The sequence below is a fragment of the Gossypium arboreum genome, chromosome 12, assembly GCF_025698485.1.
Source record: "Gossypium arboreum isolate Shixiya-1 chromosome 12, ASM2569848v2, whole genome shotgun sequence".
In the NCBI taxonomy this organism is placed as follows: domain Eukaryota; kingdom Viridiplantae; phylum Streptophyta; class Magnoliopsida; order Malvales; family Malvaceae; genus Gossypium; species Gossypium arboreum.
In genome coordinates, this window is record NC_069081.1 from 37,746,791 (window position 1) to 37,757,571 (window position 10,781).

At 35.8% G+C, this 10,781-nt stretch overlaps 1 non-coding gene across 1 annotated transcript; it reads right to left on the reverse strand.

The window, feature by feature from the left end:
* Nucleotides 1-4,435: 4,435 nt before the first annotated feature.
* LOC128286322 (small nucleolar RNA R71) lies at nucleotides 4,436-4,541 on the reverse strand. Its single transcript, XR_008276865.1, has one exon. It is a non-coding gene; the product is annotated as a small nucleolar RNA R71 (small nucleolar RNA).
* Nucleotides 4,542-10,781: the final 6,240 nt, after the last annotated feature.

Consider the following 10,781-nt stretch of genomic DNA (forward strand, 5'->3'; position numbering starts at 1 on the left):
GGCTGATCATTTAAAACACACTTCAATTCATTCACATCTCTTCTCTCCTCTCTTAGTTTCTCCTCTCATTTTTCCATTTCAAGTCCCTTGCTCTTGTGCCGATTTCTCCCCTCGGGAAAGGGTTATTGTAACAGTTCGATTTTGATCCTAGTCAGAATATTGTTTCAGGACCACAAATTCGAGTCCAAAAAATATTTTCGTATTATTTTCTGTGTCTGTGATATGTGAATTTATGTCTGTGAAATTTCTGTGATTTAATTTGTCTGTTTCTATGGTTAGTTATGAAAAAGGATTAAATCGCGTAAAGTGTAAAAGTTGAGTGCTATATGTTAAAGCACCTATTTGGCTTGGCTTTTAAAATAAGGGTCCTTTCATGTTAAATATACCATTGATATAGTAAGTGGACAATGTTGAACATGTGTTAGGTGAATGGACAATTTTATAACAAAGGGTAAAATGGGAAAAATGATTATTAAAGTTATAATAATAAAATGAAAACATGAAAGTGGCCATACTTTCACCTTGTTCAGCCAAAATTAAGAGAAAGAATAAGCCATTGAAGCTTCAAAGTATTCTGCCATTGCATGAGAGAATAGGTTAGTCCATTTTCCTTGGTTTTTGATAATTTCTGCGTTTTTGTGATCGTTGCTTCATGTTCTTAAAAACCCATGTCTGAATATCTATTTTTTTTGAATATTGTGAAATGTTCCATTGATGATTATAGGAGCTTTATGATGTTTTTATATGGAATATGAAAGATATGTATGAGATTATTAAGCTTTGTCTTTGAATTTTGATGAAATAGAGCTTATTGAGCTAAATTGTGAAAATGAGGTTTTGAAGGACTAAATTGTGAACTAAATATGTTATTTGGGCTTGTATGGAAGCCATGTATATTCGGCCAAGCTATAGTCTTGGTGAATTTTTCAAATTGGTGATTTTGTGAAAAATGGACTAAATTGTCAAAGTGTGAAAATGTAAGGGCTAAAATGTAAAGTGCCCTAAATATGTGTTCATGGATTATTTTGAATGAAATGAATGATTGAATGGTTGAATTTGAATTGTATTAGATCAAGAACAAAGAAAATCGGACTTAGATCAGGGGAAGTCCAAAATAGTTGAATAGACGACTCGTTTTATCAGAAATCTGTACGAGGTAAATCAAATTACAATTACGTGTTAAATTGACTGAATTCTACGCATACAAACTATAATCTGTATTGGACGGCCTTGATAGCCTGATGAATGAACTCTGAATAGATTCTGATAATATGTTAGTATCTAAAAAGTATTGGTATGCTTCCAAAGGAACGTTGACTTCGATCTGAAATTTCGTGTAAGACCCTGTCTGGGACAAAGGCATCGATATTGAATTACATGTAAGACCAGGTCTGGGACGTTGGCATTGTACTTGTTTATGAGTATCTGATTTCGTGTAAGACCCTATCTGGGACAGAGGTATCAATATTGAATTACATGTAAGACCACGTCTGGGATGTTGGCATTGTACTTTTTTTATGAGTATCTGTATCGCTTCAAAATCGTCTGACGATAGCATATGAAATATGAGAATGAGTATATGAAATGTATAACCTATGCAGGTACGTTTGTATCGTACTAAATTTCTAAATATGAAAGACTCTGTCTCTATGAAATATGTATGGAAGTTGGAAATGAAGCATGATATATATGCAATAAAGGAGCATGGTTAAGCTTATGATTTATTCTATGAAATGGTTATGAATCTTTATGGCTAAATTGTACTTGTATGCTTTAGTAATTACACCAATTGTAATTGGCTTACTAAGCTCTTTGTAGCTTACTCTATGTGATTACTGTCTATTTTACAGTTATCGTAGTTACTGACGATCTCATTCTGGTACTTTTGAAAGTGTAAATACTTTTAAGTATGGCATGTATAGGCTACAATATCCATGTATTAAGTTTTGAATTGTATATATGTTAAGCCATGAGAGTTAGCTAGAAAATGGTATGTGTGTGTTAAGATTTGGTATGGTTTTGATTGGGTTGTTGAATGATGATGATATAGTTGTAATGAAGCATGTTTCGAACATGAAATTGGTTGAAAATTTTTTGTATGGATGTTGCTTAGCATTGCTAGTAGTAATGACCCAAAAAGGGGTGGCAAATTGGCTTAAACCAAGCCTGCATTATGCCACACGGTCAGAGGCCATGGGCGTGCCTGGTGGCTGTGTTGGTTTGGCAGTAACCTATTAAAATTTGCACGGTTAAGGAACACGGGCGTGTCATAAGGCCGTGGGCTAAAGTCAGTAGCTAGCTAAGTGTCACACGGCCATAGTACACGGGCGTGCCTATTGGCCGTGTGAAAAAGTCAATATATAACCTATTTTTGGCACGGCTGCTTTACATGGGCGTGTCTAATGCCCATGTGTGACACACGGCCTAGTCACACGGGCGTGTGGATTTGACAGTTTTGAAATATTTGGTTAAGTTTTGAAAATTCTGAATAGGTTGGGATTAGTTCCGACCTTTCCTTAAATGTATGTTTTAGGTCTTGTAGACTATATTTGGAGATGATTGCTTATGAAATGATGTTAAATAATATCTGTGATTCTGAATTTGTCCAAAATGTTCTGTCTGTTTGGTAATGCCTCGTAACCCTAATCCGATGTCAGTTACAGGATTAGGGGTGTTACAGTTATTCTTCAGCCATTTTGGAGCAACATTGAAGTGTTCATAGCAGCCTTGATCGGTGAGGAAAACAAAGAACGAAGACGGAGCAACCTAGTCAAGCCACGGAAAAAATGTCAGATTTGATTCTTGTTCCCAGTCTCTTTAATTTTTGTTGTTGTTATGATGAACATATCTATGAATATTTATGTTGTTGGAATGGTTAATTTAATCAGTTTAGCTTGAATTTAATTTTTTTTGGTTTGATTGCATTTCATCTACTTAAATTATTAAAATCGTGTTTATGTTGTTATAGGCCTCAGTAAAATGCTTGATTAAGTAAAATCATGCCTAAGTTATTCTTGCATTACAATTGTGAGGTACCTAATGAATTAATTATTTAAATGGATTCAAATTGTAATTAATGGACGCAATACTTAATCAGTACATGTTTATTCTTCTAAGGTAGCTGAAGGTTAAATTAGTAATGTATCTGGCGATACACTTTCCTTGCATAACTTGCAAGATTATTGTGATTAAACTGTTTCAAGGTAGGGATACCTTGTTGCCTCACATAGGCTTTTATGTGCTTATTAGATTTAATTAATCGGTTGAATTGACATAGGTATATGCAAGAGATTAGTTCAATTTGATGAGTATGTATGTGCCATAACATGTTTGCTTATTAAAATTTGTTTAATAGTTTGAATTAACATAGGGATATGTTAAGAGATGAATGGATTTGTGTATGAATATGTTCATAAGTTAGCAAATTACCGAGTTGTCGTGTTTATTTGTAACAACATAAGCATGAGTTTAATAATTCTAAGTTAAAGAAATGTAATTAAATCAACACAATTATATCATCTTGATTAAATCATATTTTGAAATCGTGCATTTGAGATTTATTTCTTTAGTTTACTTAGTTTAAAATCTTAGTTTTCAATTACCCTTTCCAAACAAAATATTTTTCTTCACCAAAGTGTTTTAAATTGCATTCATAAATAATCCTCTTCACAGTCCCTATGGGTACAATAACTCGACATTTACTTGTCACTTTATTACTTGTTGTGATTGTGTACACTTGCACATTTTCGTCGTTCCAAGTTTTTGGCGTCGTTGTCGAGGACTGTTTTAAAAATTCATTATTTGTGAATTTGTTAGTTTTACATTTTGTTTTATTTTTCCTATTTAATTTTTAATTTAATTAATTTTTCTGTGATTATTTCAAGTGTTTATGAGTATTGACCAAATTATTGACCTACTCCCTGTAGACCCTGAGATTGAACAAACTTTCCGATAGCAAAGAAGACAAGCAAATCAGAGAAGGACCGAAGATATGAACTTTGAAAATCCGATCGAAGAAAATGGAGCAAACCCTGCTCAAAATCCTATCCTTATTGCTGATGATAGGGATAGAGCTTTACGACAATATCTCGTGCCAGTATTTAATGATCTTAATCCGAGTATTAGGAGACCCGAAATTGAGGCACAAAAGTTTGAGCTAAAGCCAGCATGTTCCAGATGCATCAGACAGTGGGCCAATTCAGTGGAATGCCTACCGAAGATCCTCACCTACACTTAAGACTATTTATGGACGTGAGCGATTCTTTCAAATTAGCCAGAGTACCCAAATATGCATTATGATTGAAGCCTTTCCCATATTCACTGAGGGATAGAGCTCGAGCCTGGTTGAACTCATTGCCATCAAACTCAATTTCCACATGGAAAGAATTAGCAGAAAGATTCCTTATGAAGTATTTCCCGCCTAGGAAAAATGCTAAGTGAAGGAACAAGATCACTACCGTCCAACAAATGGATGATGAGTCCTTGTATGAGGCATGGGAAAGATACAAATAGTTATTACGAAAGTGCCCTCATCATGGAATCCCACATTGCATCCAACTTTAGTCATTTTATAATGGTCTCAATGCTCACACAAGGATGGTAGTGGAAGCTTCTGCTAATGGTGCTCTCCTTTCCAAGTCTTATAATGAGACTTATGAAATCATTGAGAGGATTGCCAGCAACAATTACCAATGGCCAACCAATTGAGCAGCGTCAGGAAGACGAGTTACTGGAATACATGAAGTAAATGCTCTTACTTCACTCACATCTCAGGTATCATCAATATCTTCAATGTTAAAAAACCTTACTACTAATGGGTCTAACAATTTTGCAACACAGCCACCAACCCAATTTGAAAATATAGCCTGTGTTTACTGTGGGGAAGGACATTTGTTCGAAGAATGTCCATCAAACCGAGAATCCATGTACTACATAGGTAACCAGAACCAAAATCGAGGAAGGCAAGGACTGCAATTCAATTTTTATAACCCATCGTGGTGAAATCACCCCAAATTTTCTTAGAGTAACCAAGGGGCTGGAACCAGTAACACTTACACCCAACCTAGACCAACCCAGCCGCCTAATTTTCCCCAACAAGTTCAGAAGCCAACCCAAGCTGAACCATCCAATAGCTTAGAAAACCTGTTGAAGGCATATATGGCCAAGAATGATGTCTTAATCCAAAGCTAAGAAGCTAGATTGAAAAACCTAGAAAACTAAATGGGCTAGCTTGCAACTGAACTCAAGAACCAACCACCAGGTGCTTTACCTAGTGATACGAAGGATCCAAGTAATCTGGGGAAAAAGCATTGCAAAGCATTGACATTGATGAGTGGAAAGACAGTAGAACCCAACACCATTGAAGCTGAAAAGGAGCAAACTGATGCTCAAGATTCAGAGGAAGTTCAACTAAGTGTTGAAATTCCAGTTTCACAAGAACTGAAATCTGCAAAACCCGATAAGGGAATTTCAAAACCAGCTAATTCCTCTCTATTTATTCAAAGTCTAGTTAAGCTATTTTCTCGAGTCATCGTCACTAAATTACTTATATCTAGATCTACGAGACTCCAAATTGAGAACCACTAATTTCCCCAGAAACTAGACTCCCATATCTTCTTACCATAAAATTCTTAGAATTTTTGGTCCAGCCAATAAGTACAGTTTATTTTTTCAAATTACCCCTGTTTTTCTTTCTAACAGTTCTGACCTCTCTTCACTACGAATTAATTATCTCATAGTATGGGACTCAGATAATTGTCCTATCTATTTCTCTTGAAAATAGACTCATTAAGGATTATAAGCATATAATTAATAACCCATGATTATATTTTTACAATTTCTAGTGATTTTCCCAATTCAAAATAGGGGATTTCGAACTCATTCTGACTCTATCTCACAAGAATTCAAATATCTCATAATATGAAATTCTTTTCTTACACTATTTTCTTTATATGAAAATAGGCTCAATACACTTTTATTTAATATCTTATTTAACTTCTAATTCAATTTCCACCATTTTTGGTGATTTTTCAAAGTCACACAACTGTTGCTGTCCAAAACTGTTTTATTACTAAATTTCACTGTTTTATGTTTTCTTTGTAGTAACTTTCATTGTAACACTTACTCCATATCAATCATACCAAAGTTCGATCACATATGGAGCACATTTCTCATAAGTTTACACACATGAACCTTCACTTATTCATCACATAGTCATGTTCATATGTATTTTCACTTAGTAAATTTCTCGTTGAGCTCATCGGAATAATAACAGATACCCGGTGGCATGTACATATTACCACCCTTGTAATTGAAGCTCTCTGGTACGCATACTAGCCTACGCTTAGTACTACACATGTGACCTAACAATCAGGTACACGTAGTAGCCTGCACTTAGTACTACACACGACCTAACTATCAGATACACGTAGTAGCCTCCACTTAGTACTACACATGTGATTGAAGCTATCGAGTATGCATAGTAGCTTGCACTTAGTACCACACATGCGACCTAACAATCTGGTACACGTAGTAGCCTGCACTTAGTACTACACACGTGACCTTACCATCGAATACACGTAGTAGCCTGCACTTAGTACTACACACGTGATCGAAGGTATCGGGTACCCATAGTAGCCTTCAATTAGTACTACACATGCGACCTAACAATCTGGTACACGTAGTAGCCTGCACTTAATACTACACACATGACCTAAAACTGTCTTAAACACATAGTAGCCTGCACATAGTACGACACATGTGTTTCAACAACGGATCTTTCGTATCTTTTCTATTTCGAAGGCCCAATCGGGAAATTCTTCACTTTTCAACATTTTACTCATTCATTCTTAGTCAATTTCGATTCGTAATTTACATCAAATGATCATTCTATAGGCAGCTACATCTCATATAATCACAAAAGATAATAACATAAAAAAAAGAATCAATATATTATTTACATACAAACTTACCTTCCTTTGCACTCTTTCACAAGTTATCCAACTTAATAAAACATCATGTTATATCAAATTCTCAATATATTCAGATATTATATTGCAAGCCATCAATAATTGAACCATCCAACATTTCATGTGCTACTAGTCATATATCATTATTCTTACAAGTTTTATATACCATTTATTCATGACTTTTCAATATATTAAATCATGCCATTCCTGCAATAATAATATAGAATTCTCAATCCAAACATAGCATTGCAATATTATTGACACACGAACTTACCTCGAATGCGAGCACGGCTATATATTCTGATTTAGTCCATAATCTTATTCATTTCCAATCTATGCCCGAATCTCATTTTCTTTGATCTATAATATCACATTTACCTTACTAATTAGTCACATTATTCATATGGGTCCAAAAATCATACTTTTACAAATTTGCATTCTGACCCTTAAATTTTCACATATTTTCACTTTTGCCCCAAGGCTCGTAGGATGATTTTTATCCAATTTCCTTGCATTTTAAGCCTAGAAGAATCATTTTCATAACTATAGCAGCCCCTAATTTCCACTAAATCACAGTTTTATGATAAATTTTGTAACTTTTGCAAAACGGTCCTTTTTGACAATTTCACTGAAATTCACTTAGTAAAAGTCATTTATTACACACCGAGCATTCATTTTCTATAATTAGACATCAAAACACATGCACGTCATCCATGGATAAATTTTTAAACACAAACCCTAGCTCAAAATATGCGTAGAAATGAGTAGATCTTGTTACGAGGATTTCAAAAACGTAAAAATCATTAAAAACGGGGATAGAACAGACTTACATTCGAGCTTGGAAGCTTGAAAAACCCTAGCTATGTCTTCTCCATGCAAGTTTCGGCCATGTGGTAGGAGATGGACAAAAATTGGCTTTTAATTTTGTTTTTAATTCTTTTTAATTACTAGATTGCCAAAATGCCTCTAACTTAAAAAATTCTATTTCACCCATTTCATGTCCATTTTTGTCCAAAAAATTATCCAATGGTCTAATTACCATTTAAAGGCCTCCAATTTAAAAATTCATAACAATTAGACACCTCTAACATGTAGAACTCAACTTTTGCACTTTTTACAATTTAGTCCTTTTGAACAAATTGAGTGCCCAAACGTCAAAATTTTCGAACGAAATTTTTACGAAATCATCCTGTGAAATTGTAGACCATAAAAATATAATAAAAACAAATTTTATTGTGTCGAATTTGTGGTCCCGAAATCATTGTTTCGACTAGACCCTAATTCAAGATATTACAACTCTCCCCCCTTTAGGGATTTTCGTCCCCGAAAATCTTACCAAAAGAGTGGTTCAGTTTTCACATAAACTCCACTATCTCATAATCATTGCTGAAGAACTTTTACTCAGGCTATGTTTAATACTTAGCTCTTTAATTTCTCATACTAAAGTCATGAACAATTCCGTGTTATACGACGCATCAATCAAATCTTAACTTCTATCAAAGAACTCATATGTATATACACATTATATTTAGTGTAGCACCCCAAACCCGGCCCAGACGTTATGGCCGAATCTGACGTGCCACATTGGAGTTGAAAACCCACGTTCCGTTTTAGTGTTTTAAAACCATACATTTTATTGAGTTAACAAAGTGTATGGAAGCTGGGCACCAGGTAGGTATCCGAGACAGAGAAGGTGAGCCATGAAGGCTGCTTAAGTACCAAGCTCTTTAATTGGATCCAATCCTAGACATGCCCACAACCATAGCCACACTTTGTCATTTCGAGTTTAAATTCATTTAAGTGGACGTCTTTGATTAACCGATGAATCGTGGTGTTGAGATAATTTGAAAACAAGTATCATTTTGAAAACACGTCCTAAGTCTAGCCCATTTGAATAATAATGAACCAATTTTAAAGTTATTAAAATTAAAATAATCCCGAAAAGAAATAAAAGAAAAGTTAAAATTGGCCTTATTACAACCCAAAAACAAATAATAGTTAAAGGAAATTAAACGGAAACCAACACTTTATTTAAAGCCCAAGACGATCACCGTGGCCACTCTGAATCCCCTCCGGCCCAAGTCTCCACATCAAGGCTCACTTGCAAGGTTAAGGAAAGGGGTGTGAGTTTGGAAACTCAGTGTGCAACAAGCCCCTTTCAGAGCCCAAAACAATAACGGCTCTTTGGGTCTAAGCCCAAATCAAATCTCAATCATGCATTGGTCAGTAGCCCTTTTCATATTTCATATTTCATAATACTGGGCCGAACCCTTTTCATATTTCATATTACTGGGTCGAAGCCTTTTCATATTTCATATTATTGGTCAAGCCTTTATCAGAAACGATATGGCCCTTAGGCCCATTTCAATGTCACATATAATTTCAATGAAAGAATGCAACCCATTTGGGAGACTACTCAACCCACCATCCGCTACTCTCCACCCGTACCAACCAACACACCATGTGGGATTAACTCGACCCACCCCGCCAAACTCTCCATCGGCGGCATAGTGCTTTATCATATAACCGAGGCCTAGCCTCTTTTAATAATCGGGCAAAAGCCCTTTCAATAATCGGGCATAAGCCCTTTTATAAGCGGGGCATAAGCCCTTTTGATAAGCGGGGCATAAGCCCTTTTGATAATCAGGGCATAAGCCCTTTTCACTTCCTCCATCCATATAAAACCCAACCCAATGCGATTATGATTACATCATGTGCATATCATACATATCATGTGCATATCATACATGTCATGTGCATCTCATACATACCATATTTATCAAAATCCCATGTATTAAAATCATACATAAACCCTAGGGGTATAATGGTCATTTTACCTAGGGGCAAACGGTCATTTCATATTATAAGGGTAATCTCGTAATTTTACCAAAATTAGGGTTTCCATGTTCATTAACGATTACTAACAATCCATGGGTGCAACAAAGTGATTCGGCCCATTTTAGCGAAATCGAGTTATTGGGCCTAAAACCCTAATGGGCGCTTACTTAGCCAATTTCGTCATCTAGGCCCATTTAGCTTATATTCCATAACGGTTTTAACGGTCTTATCATGCCATATAATGATTTCGTTTTCTACCAATTTTACCCAAATGGGCCCTAAAGCCCAATGGGCCCCACCGACCCTCGAGGCCCAACTTACCAAGAACGCCAAAATCACATTCTTACCATTTCCATCGTCCTCGATCACCGTCTCATCGATTCTAACTAACTAGTGAGCGTTCATTGCTCACAAGTCCTCGAAATGCCGAAATTTGGCATTTCGCTTTTCGCATTTTATCGCTTTAAGCTATGAAAGGGTTCGTTACACACGATTTGCGATATTCCTTGACGAGATCTCCTATGCGATTTCTCCTATAATCAATTGTTAAATAGATCAGCTCGCAATAATTGAACCAAATTAAGAACTTTCCAATATTAACACTTACACATTCGCCACCATCCATAATGGCCTTAGGCACCTTACCTTTGTCGCGATTGATGACTAGGCCTAGCTACTCCGTGATCCAAGCTACTCCAAATCGACACTACACCTTGCTGCTCCTTCAATAAATAAACCAAAATATTAAAAGAAGACCCCATAGAGTCTATGCCCATATTTGGCCATCTCCTAAACTTGGAGTTTGGCTTTTGGCCAAAGCTACACTAGGAATTGTTTAGAGTTTGAACACTTACCACGTCTTTCTCCTCTTGAATCCGGATGTCTAAAAGGTAAAGGAACCGAACGCCAACTATTGAAAAGGAAGAAAAGGTTGCTGGTCACAAAGAATCGGCACCCCCTATCTTCACTGATTTC